The following is an 18,552-nucleotide window of genomic DNA, read 5'->3' as shown; positions in this document are numbered from 1 at the left end:
GAAATAAATATTATTTGAAGTATCAAATACAATGCTCTCCAGACTGATTACTACTTTAAACCGATACAAATATTTTGTACAGCTATGAAATAAAATTATTTATTAGCCTGAAATATATTAAGTAATTGAAACTGCAGAGTATCCATGTCCATATCGTTATTATTTTTATATGCAACCTTTTACAAAACATTAGTAAAATGGATAGAGAATTGAATTACGAAATCTGATGTTTTAGATTGAATTGATTTAAATACTAACAATTAATTTTACAATATTATTATTAGTTAATACCAATAGTAGCTACTACTAGTATAAATATATTGATTACTTTTATTTCTTTATTTAATTTTAATACACTACAAACAAAGAGTAATAGATAGTAGTTCATATTACTTAACACCTAGTGACGTGATATGCACGTCCAATATAAGTGTGTGCTTTTGAGTCTTTTCTTAGATTACATAGCTCAAAAAATACTATCTAAATATGTTCTCTAAAATAGCTATTTAATTATTTAGAATAGCCAATAATAGTTACATTAAGTATGTATATACTTATACATTATCATATGAAACGTTTCTTTACATAATATTATAGCATAAAATAAAGTTGCTTCCGCTGTCGGTTAGCTTAGATCTTTTAAACTACGCAACAGATTCTAATATAGTTTTTAACAACAGATAAAGTGATTCGAGAAGAAGTTTTATATGTATAATACATGTACACCTGTGCGAAGGCAAAGCGGGTAGCTATTATATCATAAATCTTATTTATAAATATATGCAGCATGCAATTAAAAGAATGTACACAAATATTAGAGTCTTTTTTTATGGGAAGATGGAAAATATGTAGATAAAAGCAAAAGAGCAAAATATATGTAAATATTTGTTAGGGATTAAAAACTATCAGTATTCCAATGGCTATACTTAATTGGATTAGTGCATTTGATTATCTTATTAAACCACAGTAGTATTTATAAATCTTAAATGAATAGCGTTACATTTATATTTGAATACGAGCCAAATGGTGACAAGTTAGCAGCTGTTGTACCGACCCTCAAATTGCTGAATCCGATCATGCGTGAAGGTATCGACTGCATTTAGTTGTAATAAAAACGAAATTTCCTGCGACAGATTATATTTTATCATCTTTTATATTATTTCTATTGTTTTCTTATTAAAATACAGTTACATAAAATACAAAATTAATTGATACAGTTTTATATCAATTATCCCAATTTTGCACTCCTCCATTTTATATTATAAACATGCTAAGAGATATCTGTGAGAATTTATAAAGATTTTAAGATGTTCTTTCATTTGAATTAATTTGTTGTTCTTTTTTCCTATTTGGTTGTATTACTCTTCATTCGCTTCTAAATCCATCTTGAAGGATAATGACAGTCATATAAGGTCAACGTTTACACCGAGCGTAGAATGCGGAAGTCGTCAGCCACGCAGCGCGACGCAGTACAAAGTGTGGTGCATATGCGTACGATACCGTAAGTACTCGCGAAATGCGTTAACCCGAATATACGAGGATGGCGGGTCGAGGTTCAATAATTGCGGGCCGTCAAGACTTTCACCTTCGGCGCGCGGCCGGCCAGCCGCCAAGGCCACCGAGGCACCGTTCACCGTAACTTCCGCCCGCTAGAACTCGTGCCGAGCACCGCGATCCGCGACATGGCTACACTAGCGATGTCTATCAACTTGACTTCACTGGATTATACGTATCGGATCACTGGAGTAACTTTATTATGTTGAGGGAAGGTATTGTTAGTGGTCGGGACTATATTTATTAATGTACCTGGAATGGGAAACAAGTTGACCTAATAGCAAATTGTAACCGTCCATGTGTATAATGTGACGTCAATGGCATACATACTATTCTAGTCCCTTAAGTGCCCTTGAATCTAAACACTAACTTACAAAGCCAGCCATTCGGCAACTGAAGTTGACTTGACCCACACATTCCCCTTTTTCAAAATATGCCTCGGTACTATTGCCTCATTAGGAATATCCTATTAAGTCACCCTCAATGGTTTCTTCCAGAAATAATTGTGGTTGATTCCTGGCGAATTCGCTACGATGGGGTAACTGATCTCATTTTCGTGTCATTTCATAATTATTGACAAGTGAACTCTAACTTACCGTTAGCTCAGATCGGTGTACCATTTCATCGATTATCCTCTAAAAACGCTTTATTAGCTCAATCGTCATTGGAGTTAATTTTCTTCACGCTCTCTGTACTTGGAGTAAGATTTGTTTTAGTATTATTCAGTGCATTACAAACGATGGAGTCACTACGTTATGATGTGATATCTAGTGTTCACCGAATCTACTCGTCTAATTGACTCAGTAACTTGAATCGCAGTCGTCGTCACTCGTGCCCGAGTTTGACAAATTCACTGGAGTCGCGTCACTAAGCCATGGAGCCACAATTCGTGATCGAGTCGTCTCTCGCTTTTGCAATACGAATTTCGGAAAGTCACAGCGGTACCAGTGCAATGGCCTCAGCCAAAGTAACGGTAGAACCATTCGAGGTTACGTAAGATTTTTTAAGGAAGTGCCCGCCGTCCACTGTTCTATGTAGGACGATATTGATAATGTAGTATATGATAAAAATCCATGTCAGCTGATTCAAACACAATGTGTGCTCGTGTGCTGTGTTGACACGGATGTTCAAACAACAAATTCTCTTATATCTGTATGCAGTTGAGTATGATAACGTCTGAAATAGGTATTGTTATATATTATTATGAGCAAAATGCAGTAAGCATTTGGATTTATATCATAGGAATGACAAACACGTAGCCTGCCCATGTACTGGTAAGCAAGAGAGCAAACTCCTTGACGACTGAAATGAGACTCCTGCAGACTTTGTACTAAGTCTATTTCTGTCGGTCTGTTAAATTATTTTCCTTTTACGTTTAGCGGTGAAGAAGTAAAACGTATGCCACGAAACTACATATGTAATAAAAATTTAAAAGATACTTCAATATTATCACCTCTAACTTTTCATTTCATATACATTGTAATCTTTAACTTCTTAGTTAATTCCAGATATTTTCTTTAGCGTCTTCAATCCAATGTTTATTAATGACGCATATTCCAAAATCAAATTTTAGAATACCTAACAGATTCAGTGATGAATTCTAGTTCTAGTTTTAGAGCGTAACATATGAGCATAGTTGTTTCATTTACACACAGCCGACGCCGACCCATATTACATACGCGGAGTGTACCATCTCATTCCGCTCGTTAAATCGATGCTTTTAATAGAGATGATGTTTCAAGACTCCATTATATTTAAATAAACGGGAATCTCACACACGTGCAAAAGATTATGCCACGCTGGACTATACTTTTAAAGAAGTTTAATAACATTTTGATACTACTGTTACCCAATTGTATCGGTTTAATTTGGGGGTAATGAAGAAAAAAATAAAATAGCTTTAATTAAACGATATTACATGTAATATCAGGTATGTCTTTATTTTCATTTTAAGAAGAAACAAAAGTTCTTCTTTTTTATAATGCACATTTTTTTAAATATGTTATTTATAACGATTTGTCATCGGACGGAAGTTCAACACAAAATTTGTTATCAAAGAAAACTGGTGCATTCCTTTACACTAATGACATCATTATACTTAACAAAGTAAATTATTATATTAGTCATTATATACAAATATTGCAGTTAAATTTCGCCTAAAAACCTCCACTAACAAAAGACAACGACCGATAAATTTTCGAGGTCGGGATAACAAAAGACGTACATAGTTTCGTTCGGGGTTTTAATCCGTTATCGCCAAAATATATTGTTATTTATTATGACGTCAATGATAAACGTTACGTTTCAAACTACTTCTATATAGTACATAGCCACGAAGAATTTATAATAGATAGAGATAAGGCAAGTGATAAAGAAAACAAAGACAGCGTTACCGTAGTATCGACTGAGAAACAAATATGAATATTAAAGTGAATTGTTTTAAAAACGTTATCAAGCGTGTAATTACTAATGATAACGATTTCTACTAAATGTTAATTACCCAATGGGATGCTCTGCTTTATATACACTAAAATGGCATGGTGATGCTAATGAAGTCAGATATGTAGGTACCTATGTTTTGTTTGGAATTTTCCACAACACAAACAATTTTGCTTGTGATCTAGCGATGTTTTTCAACAGTGTCCAGCTCAGAGATGCGACGTAGAAGAAACGTTCAATTATATTCGTGAATATCTATATACTTGAATGAATTGTTTTATCTGGCATCAAATCTTTATGGATAATAAAAATATAATTGATCTATGTATATCTGTATATGGAAATTATATCAGAAAATCTATTATTCTGGACTTTATTGACGTAATATAGAGAACCCAAAACTCTGTTTGTTAGATTTTTAACTGTGTGTTTGTGCCTGCTAATCTCAGAAGTTGTTTAATCGATTTGAGTATGATTTACTTTAAATATTATTACAATTGATTATGAAATTAAAAAGTATTATACGAAGTCGCGAGTTTATCTTATTAATAATGATGATATGTAATGATAACCCTAGACAATTCACCTTCTAGTCCCAAGTTAATTAGGGCTTGTATAATAGATATTAAACATCTGATATAAACTTAAATACATACGTAATATACATAGTATCACCCAGACAGATACACCTTGTGAGGAATAGAACCCGCGCTCTTCGGAAGTAAAGCGGTGTTCTAAACCGCAAGACCGCCGCGGCCGTCGTTTAATAATGACCCATCATCATTATGTTACAATGCTTTTATGTTTTATGACCTTGTGCGTTCGATCAATTATGGAATGAATCTGCAATACTCATTTATATGAGTTAATACCAATGTTTGTAAGTAAATTTACCCAAAAATAGACTATTATCAATATTATATTGTGGTTGTAATACTAGTAAACGGTTAATTTATGAACCCGTGTATTTAATACAATTATATAATAATTCAATAGAATGAATTTGCAATAAATAAATAACCCTGGACAATTAACGCAGCGCCATCTAGTCCCACGATAAACAGAGCTTGTGTTAATATAAATATTTAAATGTTTTTGTAAATACATACGTAATATACATAGAAAACATCGAACCCGCGACCATCGGACGTAAAACAGTGTACTAAACCGCTAGACCACCAAGGCCGTCGGTTGTAAGGCTTATATTTTTATGTAAATGAGAATTCGTTAGCAAGTAAATTTACCTAAAAATGCGTGCGAAGAATCGAACCTGCGACCATCGGAAGTAAAGCGGTATACTAAACCGCTAGACCACCGATGCCGCCGGTTGTAACGCTTATATTTTTATGTAAATGACAATTCGTTTGTAAGTAAATTTACCTAAAAATAGATTGTTCATACAACAGTTTTACATATTACAGTGTCCACTATCTATTTTCGGTGGTATTGATTTTCAAAACACTTTGCACCTAAAGTCTGCTATTTAATAGTTTGTTTTATTATCTTTATTACATAGTGTAAAATGAAGTCTGTTCGTTTAGATCTTTTAAACTATGCAACGCAAACATTAAAATAATGCAGTTTTTAGCAATAGATAGACTGATTTAAGAGGAAGATTTATTTTATTAACAATTTGGTTTTGCGTGAAAGAGTAACAAACATCCATCCATACTCACAAGGTTTCGCGTTTATAATATTAGTAAGATTTTAATCGTTCTTTCATCTATTTGCTAATACTAAGTTTAATTAAAAAATCGCTATAATAACTGCTCCCATTGGAAGCCGGCAAAGTTGTTAATTAGTACATTAAACGAGTGATTAAATTTATTATCGCACTCTCTATATCTATCTAAGTGGTTTCAATACAATAATAATAAATACAGTACAGTGATGGTTAATTGCTACGCTCGTTACCAAGATAGATTAATGCAACAGAATTGTATAATAATAGTAATAACCCTGAAGAATCCATACAGCGCCATCTAGTCTTAAGCCAAGCAAATTTTCGGCTTCCTACACTTTGACAACAGTGTTTTATTAACGGGTTATAAACATAAATAGGAATTACTTTTTAGTGTCTTAAACATTGGAATACACGATAGTAGAAGTCTGTAAGTCGGGTTATAAAATTAGGTTACAACCAAAAATGACAACATTGCTAAAACATCTTAAAACTCGCGTTAGTGACAGATATCATTAAAAAATCAACATAGCAATACAATAGGTCTGAAAAGTCAAAAACTCGAAAATAATAATACACCTAAATTATATATAGATTAAGTTTTAAAGTCCATAAGCACGCAACCCTAAATATTGAATGAACAACATACAATATGGAGTAGCGTAAATTCTGTTTTTTAGAAAGTTATTATTTAGTATACCACCTTAACTTTCACTCGGCTCATATCGTATAGATGTTTATGTAACCACAATTTGGTTTAATTTTACAAATGTATAGATAAAGTGTTATTAATAAATGTCATTTAATTATTAAACTATTCCTATCTCTTTTCTACTAAACAATTGATTGAAAACAGTGAATGTCGGACTAAAAAAATATTACCACTTTCTTGTTCACTAGTGTTTATAATAAGTAATTTTACATAATAAAAATACATTAATACGCTATGTAATTAATTATTTTTAAATTTCAAATTTCGAATTTTCATATAAATAAAAAGTAAAATATTCTCAGAGAACCATGAAGGTTTATATTCATACGTGACTACACAGTGACAAATTTTCAAAATTTCCTCATGTCGTGTTCATGAAAACATTGTAATTTTATAATTCTTTTATTTGTTCTATTACAATTCAAATTCAATAATCATTTATTCATCTAACACAGTTTCAGCAGTTTATGTTTGTACATTTTTTGGTCTCTATCCGTATCGTCTAGTTTGGCTAGCTACTTAAGTTGAGAAGAACTGGCTTGTTAAATAACCTGAATTGGTGCATTTTTATGTCATTATTTTTTTCTTTATCTCTTTAGCGATATTCCTTTTTAATGCAGACGGATAGATAAATATTGTTTGTAAAGTAATTTACTTATATATGTATGTATATCTGAGTCATGATTATCGGACAAACTGTAAGTTTATCTGGGTCATAATTTTTTTTAGTATAAAATAATATTTTTCTTACCTTAAAACGGCAAGAATTAGAGAGAAAATTTTGTGATCTACAAATGATTCAATTAGCATTGAAGCTCGGAGAGTATTAATAGATTACATTTACTCATTTGATGTGTTACCACACCGTTGCCAGACTACCAACTGAGCAAATAAACACTACATTTTGAGAGTTGGTAGTGCCCTTATGAGGCAAAGCATCTATGCAACGAACTGTTGTGTTTTAAAAAAGCGATAGTACATTGTCATAAAAAATGATTTTTATTTGATATGACCTTGCTAATAAAACTGTGCATGTACTTTTTTAGCAAATATGCAATGCTAAGATAATGGATACACAGTTTTATATAAAAAAAATATTTGGTTTTAATGGACTCGAGCGCGGAGCTACCAACATTCCAATAAAACTCACGCAAAGATACTTGAATAGCCACAGATAAAATATAGATAATTTACATAATATTTAGAGCGCTTACTAATCGAGCAACAATTACGTACACAAACTTGATCGTCAAACAAGAACAAAAAGATTCGACGTACGAAGTACTTGTAGCACCGCAACGCAGCCGATATCGGCCGATGTTGATACGAAAATAGTCGAGTCCACTGAACAGTGTTGCCAGATAACAGTCTTGTTTTTCCTTCAATATTTGCAAAAATGTTTTAAAATTCAGGTTTTGATAAGAAATATAAATACGCAACACAGATATAGAGAGATAGATTTGTTTTGGGACAAACGTTTATATCTGCAGTTCTCATATAACGTGTGCATTTCCCAACGTAGTAATGTTTTTGGAGTCGCGTCCTTGACGATATAATTTCTTCTGAATTCTACATCAGATTTCGCTCTTTTTTCAAATTCGATGAGTTTTTGACTCTCGTCATATTGTTTAAGTCGCTTATTCCACATTTGTGCCTGGTTTATCCTATACGCCGTACCGTCTTGTTAACGTAGATCTAAAGCCTTGCCAAGAAAACCTCACAATGATCTTTAATTATTTCTACCACAAATAACCCGATAAAAGATTCTATTAAATGCACAAAATCACCCAAATTTAACGGTAAACCCACATTCTGGTATCACTGCCACTGTCGATGCGTCGTGAGGCGGGTCATGGCACCGATACCGTGCTGAGTTTGGATGTATGATAATGTGGCACACGCTACAATTTAACTGCTTAAAAAATAACAGGACGTGTGATATACATTTTTATTGCTACTTTTTTAATTCCTCAGAAGTACAAGACAAAAACTATACTGTCTAATCTTAAATGTTATACTTACATACTTAATGAAATGCCTGGAATGTTACTTGATTTGTTTTCGTTTACAATATTTGTAATATAACGCAGTAGTAAATTGTGGTTATTCTTTAACCATTTTTCATTTCCTCTTTTTTGCCTACCTACTATGAAATAAAAGTGTTATCTTCTATGACATATTTATAAATGTATACAATTTAACAACGTATTTAATTTAATTTTGGCATAGTCCATTTCAAAATTGCTTTATTAAATTACATCCATTAAAAAATTAATAAATTAATTATTATTAATTAAAGTTGTAATAAAATAATCACAACTTTAAAAATAAACAATCATGTCTACTAAAATATATTAGTATTATTATTTTCTACTTGAAATTGGGTAGGTAGGTATAATATAAATATTTAGGTTATGCTGATTTTATAGGTCTGTTATGTAGTCACCCAAATATTCCTTTTTATTCATGATATTGTAATATAATGGACTGCTATGTTGAAGCAAGCTAAGTCGGCACCTTTACTGCTCACATAATTCTTTATTCTTTAATACGTGTATACAATTTTTAAAATTCTTTTGATTAATGAAATGTTTAAAAATTGAGTTAAAAATCATCCTTACGTAAAATAATATAGTATATTTATATTATATGTATTTTAATACGAAACAAATTTTGAACATGCTTACCTGAGGACAGAAAAGCAGCTACATTTTAGAAGTAAGATTAACTGTATACTAGTAGTAAATACATAAGTATTAGGTATAACTGAATTATTACATATCCAATGTTACTTGGAAAATATCTAAAAAAAATCAAATATAAAATTCTTTCCAAGATTTTTAGTTCAAAATTGTCGGTTGATGTCAAAACTGATCAGTACGAACCACGTAATAATGAAATAAATAGCATTTATGGTTTGTTTTAAATTAAGAATTGACGCGTTCTTATTTTGAATCGGACTGGTTATCACATAATAAATGTGGCCAGTCCTTAGATGAGGTAAGTGTATCGAATACAAAGGGCGTTCACCTTTTGTTCGGAAATTTCAAAAAGCAGTCGTTTGCTTCACAGACAAAAATAATTAGTGTGTTACGTATGTGTTGTGACGTAAAATCTTACAGCACAGATATATGCTTTTGGAGCATAGAAGCATTGGAGGGGTATTTTTAAACGCCAATGTCACTTTGTATCGTATTGCCAAACAAAAGTGTCACTGACTTTGTTAATTATTAGCTTCATTCATAACGGATGTTTTCCTAAGAAACGGAATGAGACGAAAATATTTACCCGTAGTATTTCTGGACTATTATCGCACCAATGGGACTATAAAAAGTAATTGCCTAATTCAAAATGTAAGGTTTACCTGATTTATGATATAAATATTGGTGAATCCTTATATTATTTGATGTGAAAGAGACAAATATATATTACTCAATTTGGCATTTATAATTTAATCTTAATTATCTTTTTTATATATAATAACATTATGACGAAGTGAAAATGTCTTTATGTTTTTTGTATGTTAATATTTAAGGTAGAAACGGCCTGAGGAATTAGGATGAATTTTTCATACATTTGTTAATTTTGTATCGAAAAAAAAATATAGAGAAAATTATAATTAATTTTATGAAAAATATCAATACGCTACCTACAATATTATAAATTAATTTGTTAATTAAATAATAGTCAGTGGCGTATACATGGCGATCTACAAATCTACACCCTTGTAAAATCGCGGGCACCACATTATTTTATAAAAGAAGAAAAGAAAAAAAAATTTAATTATTGAAGTTAAAAAAATGTTAGTAGATTTTAAAACACATCGACAGATATTACTGTCAACGAGTTTCACCCATAGACGCCCGAATACCCATAGAGACCCGCATAAAATATAACATAGACAAGATCCATCGCATTTATACTTCTGTCTCTATATTCCTAATCTAACCCTTCTCTAGTTGGTACCTGCTGTCAAATCTACTTTGGCTTCCATCTTACGAGCTTTATCCCCTACGTCGTCGACCAATGGATTTGGAAAAGTATGTTTGTGTCACTGCTTCGTTTCACTTTCCTTTGATGTCACATGATGTCACGCATGTGACCTGTGTACTTTTTTACCAGACTGTCGAAGGAAGAATTCGTATACTTTTTTTAACGAATATTTTTTATATCCTAATAGGGTGCTTAGTAGTTGTTAGGAATTGCTCTGTAATAGTTTTGTCTTGTTTTAAACTTCCAAAACTTATCTTTACTGTCGTTATGTTATATATGAGTTCCAGAAATTTCCACGATCCGTTGCAAGATATTTTTTACAATTAACAAAACGCCATCTAGTCGCTCGGTAAGCAGAGCTTGTGTTATCAATTCTAGACAACTGATATAAATACTTAGATATTTTTTTGCGTATATACCTATATACAACACTCAGACCGATACAATACAATCATACTCATGAATACAAAAGTTTGCACTATGCGAGGAATGGAACCCGACACCATTGGGAGTAAAGCGGTATGCCAAACCGCTAAAACACAGATGCAAGTACATTATCAAAATAACGAGAGCTCGTAAATAACCAACTTACGGTAAATATCCCTCTAATATAATTGTACAATAGATTATGTATGTACCTACTATAAAAAACTACGAAAATTAGTTGATTTCAAATATTGTTACTTACTAAATTTGTAACTACTAAAATTTAGAAATGAGTAGCTATTGAAGTCATCCAATTTGTATGAGATTTTTTTTGTAAAATTCTAAGCTTATAGCTTAGAATGCACTGGAATGCATACAGTGCTAGGCTATAAGTCCAGATAGGTTTTAATTGTTTAGCATTTCACCATGATCATCAACTACAATTGGTGTAGTTCACAAATTAAAAAATTACTCTTGTATTTGGAATTTCACACGATGGTATATTTTTGCTTCATTCCTTTTGATATGACATAAATAAATTTAATAAGTCAATGAAATATTTGCTTCAGTAATGTAAAGTCATGTTTCCTCTATTAGAGCTCTACGATCTATACATATAAATATAAGTATTAAAATAACCGTTTATAAATGCGGTACGTATACCGAAATAACATTATTTGTCTGTCTGTCTGTCTGTTTGTTCCGGCTAATTTCTGAAATGGATGGACGATTTTGCCGGGACTTTTATTGGTAGGTAGCTGATGTAATAAAGAGTAACTTAGGCTTCTGTTATTTATTTAATTAAATTTCTTTTATTTTAGAAAAATGAAGTTTTTATTAAATTCTATGCAGACGAAGTCGCGGGTGCAGCTATCCTTCTCTAAAATCATTGTACAATATTCTGATAGTAAATTTCGCTGATATATTCAGTTATCGAAGTACGTACTCTGTATCCATCTTTGCTAATAAATGAACAAGATTTTTCTTAACTTCGCCGAACTTAATTTATCAGGAACTTCCCGACCCCGACGAATAAATTTGTAGTAATACTGTATTTATCTGAGTGGATATAAGCTTATAGTATCTGATTGGGGGAAAGGTATTGTAAGTAATGTGGACTGATGACCCCATTGCTAGCAATACATCATATCAGGTTGACCTCCAAACCTCCCTGGAAATCTTAATGATAAATTCCTGGTGTATTTGTTACGATACCTAACTCACCTGACCTCATGTTCATCTTATCATCCTCCACTGGTGTACAGCGTAAACCGTTAGCACACACGGGTGCATCATTCTATTATCATACATAAAAAATAGGATCTGATTTGATATATTTAGGTAAACCCTCGTAAAGTACAGAAGGAAGTCCTTGCCAATTACTACGATAATAACTGTATATTAAGGTTTCTTAAGGGTCGGTAACGCACACATAATCTTGGTGTTTCAAGCGGTTATAGGCTACAGTAACTGTTTACCATCAGATGGGCCGTATATTTTTTTGCCACCATCATAGTAAACTAAAAAAAAACTGACCTGCCTTCATGCTCGTCCCATCATCCTACCTGCGCCCCTCCAGTGTATTCAGATAGCATAATAAAAACAGCTGTATGTTAAAGTACTTTATCGGTTCATAGAATGCAAATACACCTACGTTAATATGCTACCTACACTAGTGACCTTGCATCACACACTGTAAGATGTCTACGAGATGGAAAAAGTGTGGGCTCTGAAGGAAATGTCTATTAAATATTAAAGGTAGCTTTTACTGAATAATATTTTATTTTTAGAAATATGAATAACTTCATTCTAAGATTTTTAAGGTTTCTAAGTCCGTTCACAGAGAAAGTAATCATTATGAATTTGGGACACAATTTATTGAAAATACAAATATTCAAATAATTATTCAAATTCAAATTCAAAATATCTTTTATTCATGTAGGTATATTATAGACTCTTATAAAATGTCAAATCTACCGTCAGTTAGGAATGATTTCGAGATGAGAAGAACTGACAAGAAACTCAGCTCGTATTCTTTTCAAATAAATGTTGTACATGTTTAGAATAATACAGATTCATTTAAATTGAAATTTCGGAGAATGTAGAGTGACCACTAGCATATGCTATATAAACAAAAGATATTTTAATTTAATTTCTATATAAGCACCTTTTTATAAATCTATTAATACAGTTTATGCTTTTAAAAATGGGAGGAGTAAAAAATAATACAATGCAAATTAATTTATACTCCAGGCGTAGATGCATGTTTATTTTTTCTATTTTATAATCTACATTATTAACATTTATAAACAGTATGTGATTGATAAATACACGAGCTCATTCCAATTTGAAGATACCTTCGTCTAACTTATTTCAGCCGTCAAGCTGCTTTCTTCTTTAATTATGTATGTTTCGGTTGACATAAATAGACAAATTACAGTATATGTACGAATAACATCTTAGTCCTCCAGATTGACAACGCACTAGTGGTATCACGGATGTAACATGATAACGCGATGTCTGTGATACTGATCATCTATTACCCCTTAATATCAAATAAACCGTCAGCTTGTTATCCATTCCAGTTACAGAATAAATTAACATATTAAAACTTATACATATCAAACATTTTAAAACAATCCTCAAAAATGTATGGTTGTGAAACAAAACCGCAATAAGATTCATCAATCAGACTGACGCGCAGTTTAATATTATTTATAGAGAAATAATCCCCTCTTAAATAACCCCAACAGTACGTAAAAGTAAATTACATTTAAATACCACAAATTATACCACACTTAATTACCTACAACGAGCAGACGAAAATCCTGGAACGCTACTAAAAAACTTAGACAAATAATTTGCGTAAAGACGTCTGGAGTCTGGTCTAGACCCAGACAAATTCTGGCAGAGTCTTGCGCGTATAAAGGGTTCACTGCACTTGAAAATAGCTACACAATCACTCTCAAGCGTTATTTTTCAATCTGCTCTTCTAAAATATAGATATTCTCTCTTACTACTTGTGTATAGGCAAATATTATTATTATTTACGACCTCGGGACTCGACTCCGACAATTTAGCATACCACCTTCTTATAGTCCATAATTCGATTAATTGCGTCATTATTTGTATTCATCAGTATTATTGTTTATATTAGTCTGGATATTTCCTATATATTACATATATTTATATATATTACAAGAAAAAAATACATGTATAATCATAAAATAATCATGAATTCTCATACGAATCAATAATTTAACCGCCCAATATTACATATTATACAAAATTGTACACATTGTAAAATTATAGTATATATTATATAGTCTATGGTCTAATCTATCTATAATCTACATTTGTAGTAGATGTTTATACTGTTCTCTGTGCATTTGCGGTATCTGTATTGTAAAATGGCGGAAACGGTCAAATTAACCGTGTAGCGTGAATTAGCTTTTTATTTAAATACAGTACAGAAATATATCATAAGCTATTCTTATTATATCATTTAGGTAAGCATGACATATATTTTACAATTAATCATCATGACATGTAATTGTCGTATATTTAACTATATTACAATTAGTTACTGTACGTAGGTTTATTTATGATTGTTTTTATTTACGAGAATATTAGTGATGGGTTATATTTATAGCTGTTATATAATCGATTATTACGTTTCAAAATGATTGCTACTAATAGAACGGAACGTTGGTTTCTAATATGTCTAAAATAAAAATGTCACATCAATGCAATTTCTATTTTCGTAGTGATAGGTCTCTATTGCTGATTTAAGAATTATCTAATGAAATTAAAACTTTTTCAGAGTATCTTTGAGTATTTCTTTACTGAGACTATCAGTTTGTTAATACTCGTTTGTATATTATTTTATTTCGTACAAGTAAGACAATTATTTATTTATATATTATTATTAATTTTTGATTGAGCATCACGTGTGTATAGTACAAAGTTAAATAATAAACTTAAATCTCAACTCTCTTTTATAATAACAGTAGTTCCAGTAAATGATTATTCAATAAAATATACTCAGTCGATTATTTAAAGACAAGTGACCTTGATTTCATTAATAAATTTGTCATTGTCAATAAGATAGAGACAAGTCACGATGAACTAAAAAAAGCGCCGAAAATAAGGTATTTTAGCAAATTTAACAGCACCTATTATCTTCACTTCAACACCGTAAATTAAACTGCTATATACGTACAAAAGACGAGCGCACCGGTCCAGCGACAAGTAACTGGATTTGTTGTGCTCTCGACTAGTCGCTCGATAAAGTTGTGGACGCGTGTGACGATTTCAATCTGTTTCCTTTGTCCGGAGTGCGGTATGCTGACTGATCGTGCGATAAGTTGTACGCTTCGAGAGTGACATCTGAGGATCGGTTCGGTCGAGAGTATACCATGCCGCGGAGCTTCAAAGACGATCGTACCAGGCGGCCAGGATCGAGGGGGACGCGGGGCGAGAGGCAGGTGCGTTTATTTCACAGGAAAAGGGATTCAATTGAAGATCTGATGTATTAATTCGCCACCTAATGAAAGCTGTTTAATCAAATGCAGACTTGTGTATTATATTAGACAAACCAATAAAAGTTTTACGATTATTTCTTTTAATGTTAGTAAAACTATTTAGCGGCAGCGATCTAATGTACATACTTTAGTTTGTAATAACAATTTTATTGAGTTCAAACTCTATTATAAGGGTATTAGATATCAATAAAATTATGATATCTTAGCCGTACTAAAGTAAATGGTAAGTGTGATAGATAAGTACCTAATTAATAATATAATGAAACATAAACACGTATAATAATGATTTGTTTATTATTTTATATCTAATTGCTCAGATATATATAGGTATTAGTCTCTACAAATTCCTTGCTGAGTAGATAGGTAGTAAAATAGACTACTTGATTTTTAGTTGCTATTTTCGAAAACATAGTTAACCTCACGCCAAGTGAGTGACTTCAAATGAAACTTTAACAGAAATCATTAAACGTAGTTTGAAGAGCTCTTGTCTCGAGTATTAATCATCTCTACATTCAACGTAATTAAAATTTAGGAAGGAACTATTTCTCTCAAATACATCTAGTTTAATTTAATGGCTTATTAATTACATGAATGTGTTATGTTCACGTTAGAAATCGAAACCTATTAGGTATTATATCAATTTGTGTCAATAATTTAACGTTCATAAAGAGAAGTCGGACATGTTTGTTGACGATCGATCGTAAAGCTATAAGTTACGATTTGTTGCAAATGTTAAAAGAAGTAATTATATGAAAACTGATAATTTCGCCGAAAATGTAATTAAGTAGGACACCATATTCTATACAGACAGATTACGCGAAAGTAGTTCGAATTCCGAACGCTCGGCGGTGTCGTAAGTTTGCCCGACCATACCAACTAGAGCCCCGACAAATTAGCTACCAACATGCCATATTGGATATTTTTGTACGCACCGGGAGGGACGTAACGGCTCAGCGTAAGCCAGTGATCGACTAAGTACCTTTCACGATCTTGAGGCGCAGCGCGTCACTTTCCCCGCTCTAGTGAGTTTTTTCGAACGTAACAACATCACGATTACATCAATATCGCATGCGGATCGTTCCGTGTGTAAACCGCACCTGTGAATCGGAACGCATCATTTGATGGATGAATTGGACGATGCCTTTGCCTTGTCATATTTTTTTTATTGATACGCAAATGCATGTTTATTAATTATTGTCTGTTTACAGAGGTTTCGCTCACCCGGAACCGGTTATGTACCGTTTCCGTGGGAATTCTTCAGAAAATTATTTCTTTGTAGATGTTGAATCTAAATCATCAGCATTAGTGTAGAATTAACGAAGATATTGCATAACAATACATTTTCTTTAAACCAAGTTGGGTTATAATTACATTAAACTTTAACATTCACGATCACTAATTTCCACAAGTTGCTAATTCGGGAAACCTTCATAAGTAGTGTAAAAGGCAAAAGTAGCCTTTTGCCGAAAGGAACAAAAATTATAGCATATTCGGACTACGAAAAACAGGCTTGAATCTCATCATTAAATAATTTAAAAACTATCAATCAGATCTTGATCAAATTTATACCGAACCACACGAGAAGTAACAGCTTTCCATTAAAAAGGGAATTATCAAAATCGGTAAACGTATATAAAAGTTCTGAGGTGAGTTTATAAAACAATAACAAAAAGTATCGGGAATTGAGAACCGCTATGTTAAAAGTTGTGTTTTAATATCTAAACTACGTATAATGGTATTATAAGGAAATTTTAGTTGAGTAGCATTAGATCGCATGTTATTTGTTTACTGTTCTTATAAATACTAGCCGTGGATCCAAACCAGTTCTGGTGGGAATTTACATTAAATCTACGACTCTGTTGTACTTATGGTATATTGTAACATTCTATGTAGTAAAAGATCAAAATAAGGTCATTAATAATCAGAAATTATTATTGTATTATTATTATAACTATGTACGAGAATTTAATGACATACACACATGTACTCGTACTTCCCGACAATTGTTTCAACATCATAAGTTGCAAATAGTCATCAAATATTAGTAAAAATATGAACATACGTTCTAAAAATGTTATTTACCTGTATTTGTTTACCATTTTATTGATTAGTTGGATAAAAATATATATTAATGTACTTACTTTATTTAACGTCTCTGCCCCAAAATGTGCATCTGTAATAATAAAAAAATATATAAAATAAACTATTTAGTTTCTACTTTAAGCAATATTTTTTTTGTTTAAAATACTTTCATATATCAGGAAGTTAATATGTATTTAATGTAACATTATATTAGGTATTATTTCCCTATATGTATGAGTGACTTAAACTATACCAAAATTTGTCTTTATTTAAACGTTAGCCCCAAAACTAGGTCAGACTGTCTTGGGGCTTGGGAGCGCTCATGCCAGAAATATATTTAAGTACACATTCGAAAATAAAGTTAATTAGTTATAAATTAGAATTATTCTATTACTACTATATAGGTACCTTACAGACTTCTTTAAAATCGTCTGCTTGATTTTGCTTGCTTGATTACTTGACCCAAGGTGGGTTGGGTACTTTAGTGCTTAGTCCAGTCTTCAAGTAGCTTCCATTGTAAGATGATTCGATTAAAAAGTCGAGACAAAGCAAAGTGAAATTACAGAATACAAGGTATGACATCTGAATCCTTTGGAATGGCAACACCTGAGGTAACACGGGCGTCACATGACGACTGTTCATAAGCGACGGTTACCGCTTACCGTAAGATTGTCTCCCATTATAATTGTATAAAAAAATATATACGAGTATAATAATCATAATAATAATAATATCCCTCGATAATTCACCAAGCGCCATCTAGTCCTAAGCTAAGTCGAACTTGTGTATTAGGTACTAGACAATTGACATAAATACTTGCATATTTTTTGTAATATATATTGAAAACACCGTCATCCGTCTGGGTGTTTTCTATATATATTATATACAATCATAGTCATGAATACAAATATTTGTACTGTGCAAGGAATCGAACTCGCGACCATCGCAAGTATACCGTGAGGTAAACTGCTCGACCGTCGAGGCTATCAGTGTATACTTATACGTAAGGAACCAAAACAGATGTCTCAAACTACCATCTCCAACTACCACTTGAAATAATAGTTGTCGTATTATAATATACATATATTTAATCAAATGTATTGTGTTTAAAAATATGTATC

General features: G+C 31.8%; 1 protein-coding gene across 2 annotated transcripts in view; it reads right to left on the bottom strand.

The window, feature by feature from the left end:
• LOC131855625 (uncharacterized) overlaps positions 1-18,552 on the bottom strand; it is an 82,430-nt gene that overhangs the window by 17,766 nt on the left and 46,112 nt on the right. Inside the window, exon 3 of one of the 2 annotated variants that reach the window (XM_059206917.1) lies at positions 17,491-17,522. The exons of the other annotated variant lie outside the window; for it this stretch is intronic. The gene's annotated coding sequence lies outside the window, so the exon portion shown is untranslated. The remainder of the gene's footprint in view (positions 1-17,490; positions 17,523-18,552) is intronic. 2 annotated transcript variants of the gene reach the window in all.

This window comes from Achroia grisella, unplaced genomic scaffold (genome assembly GCF_030625045.1).
Source record: "Achroia grisella isolate CSIRO2021 unplaced genomic scaffold, CSIRO_AGI_Agris_v1 utg146, whole genome shotgun sequence".
Taxonomy (NCBI): domain Eukaryota; kingdom Metazoa; phylum Arthropoda; class Insecta; order Lepidoptera; family Pyralidae; genus Achroia; species Achroia grisella.
The sequence above is the reverse complement of the archived record's forward strand: the minus strand, read 5'-3'. Positions and strand labels throughout refer to the sequence as shown.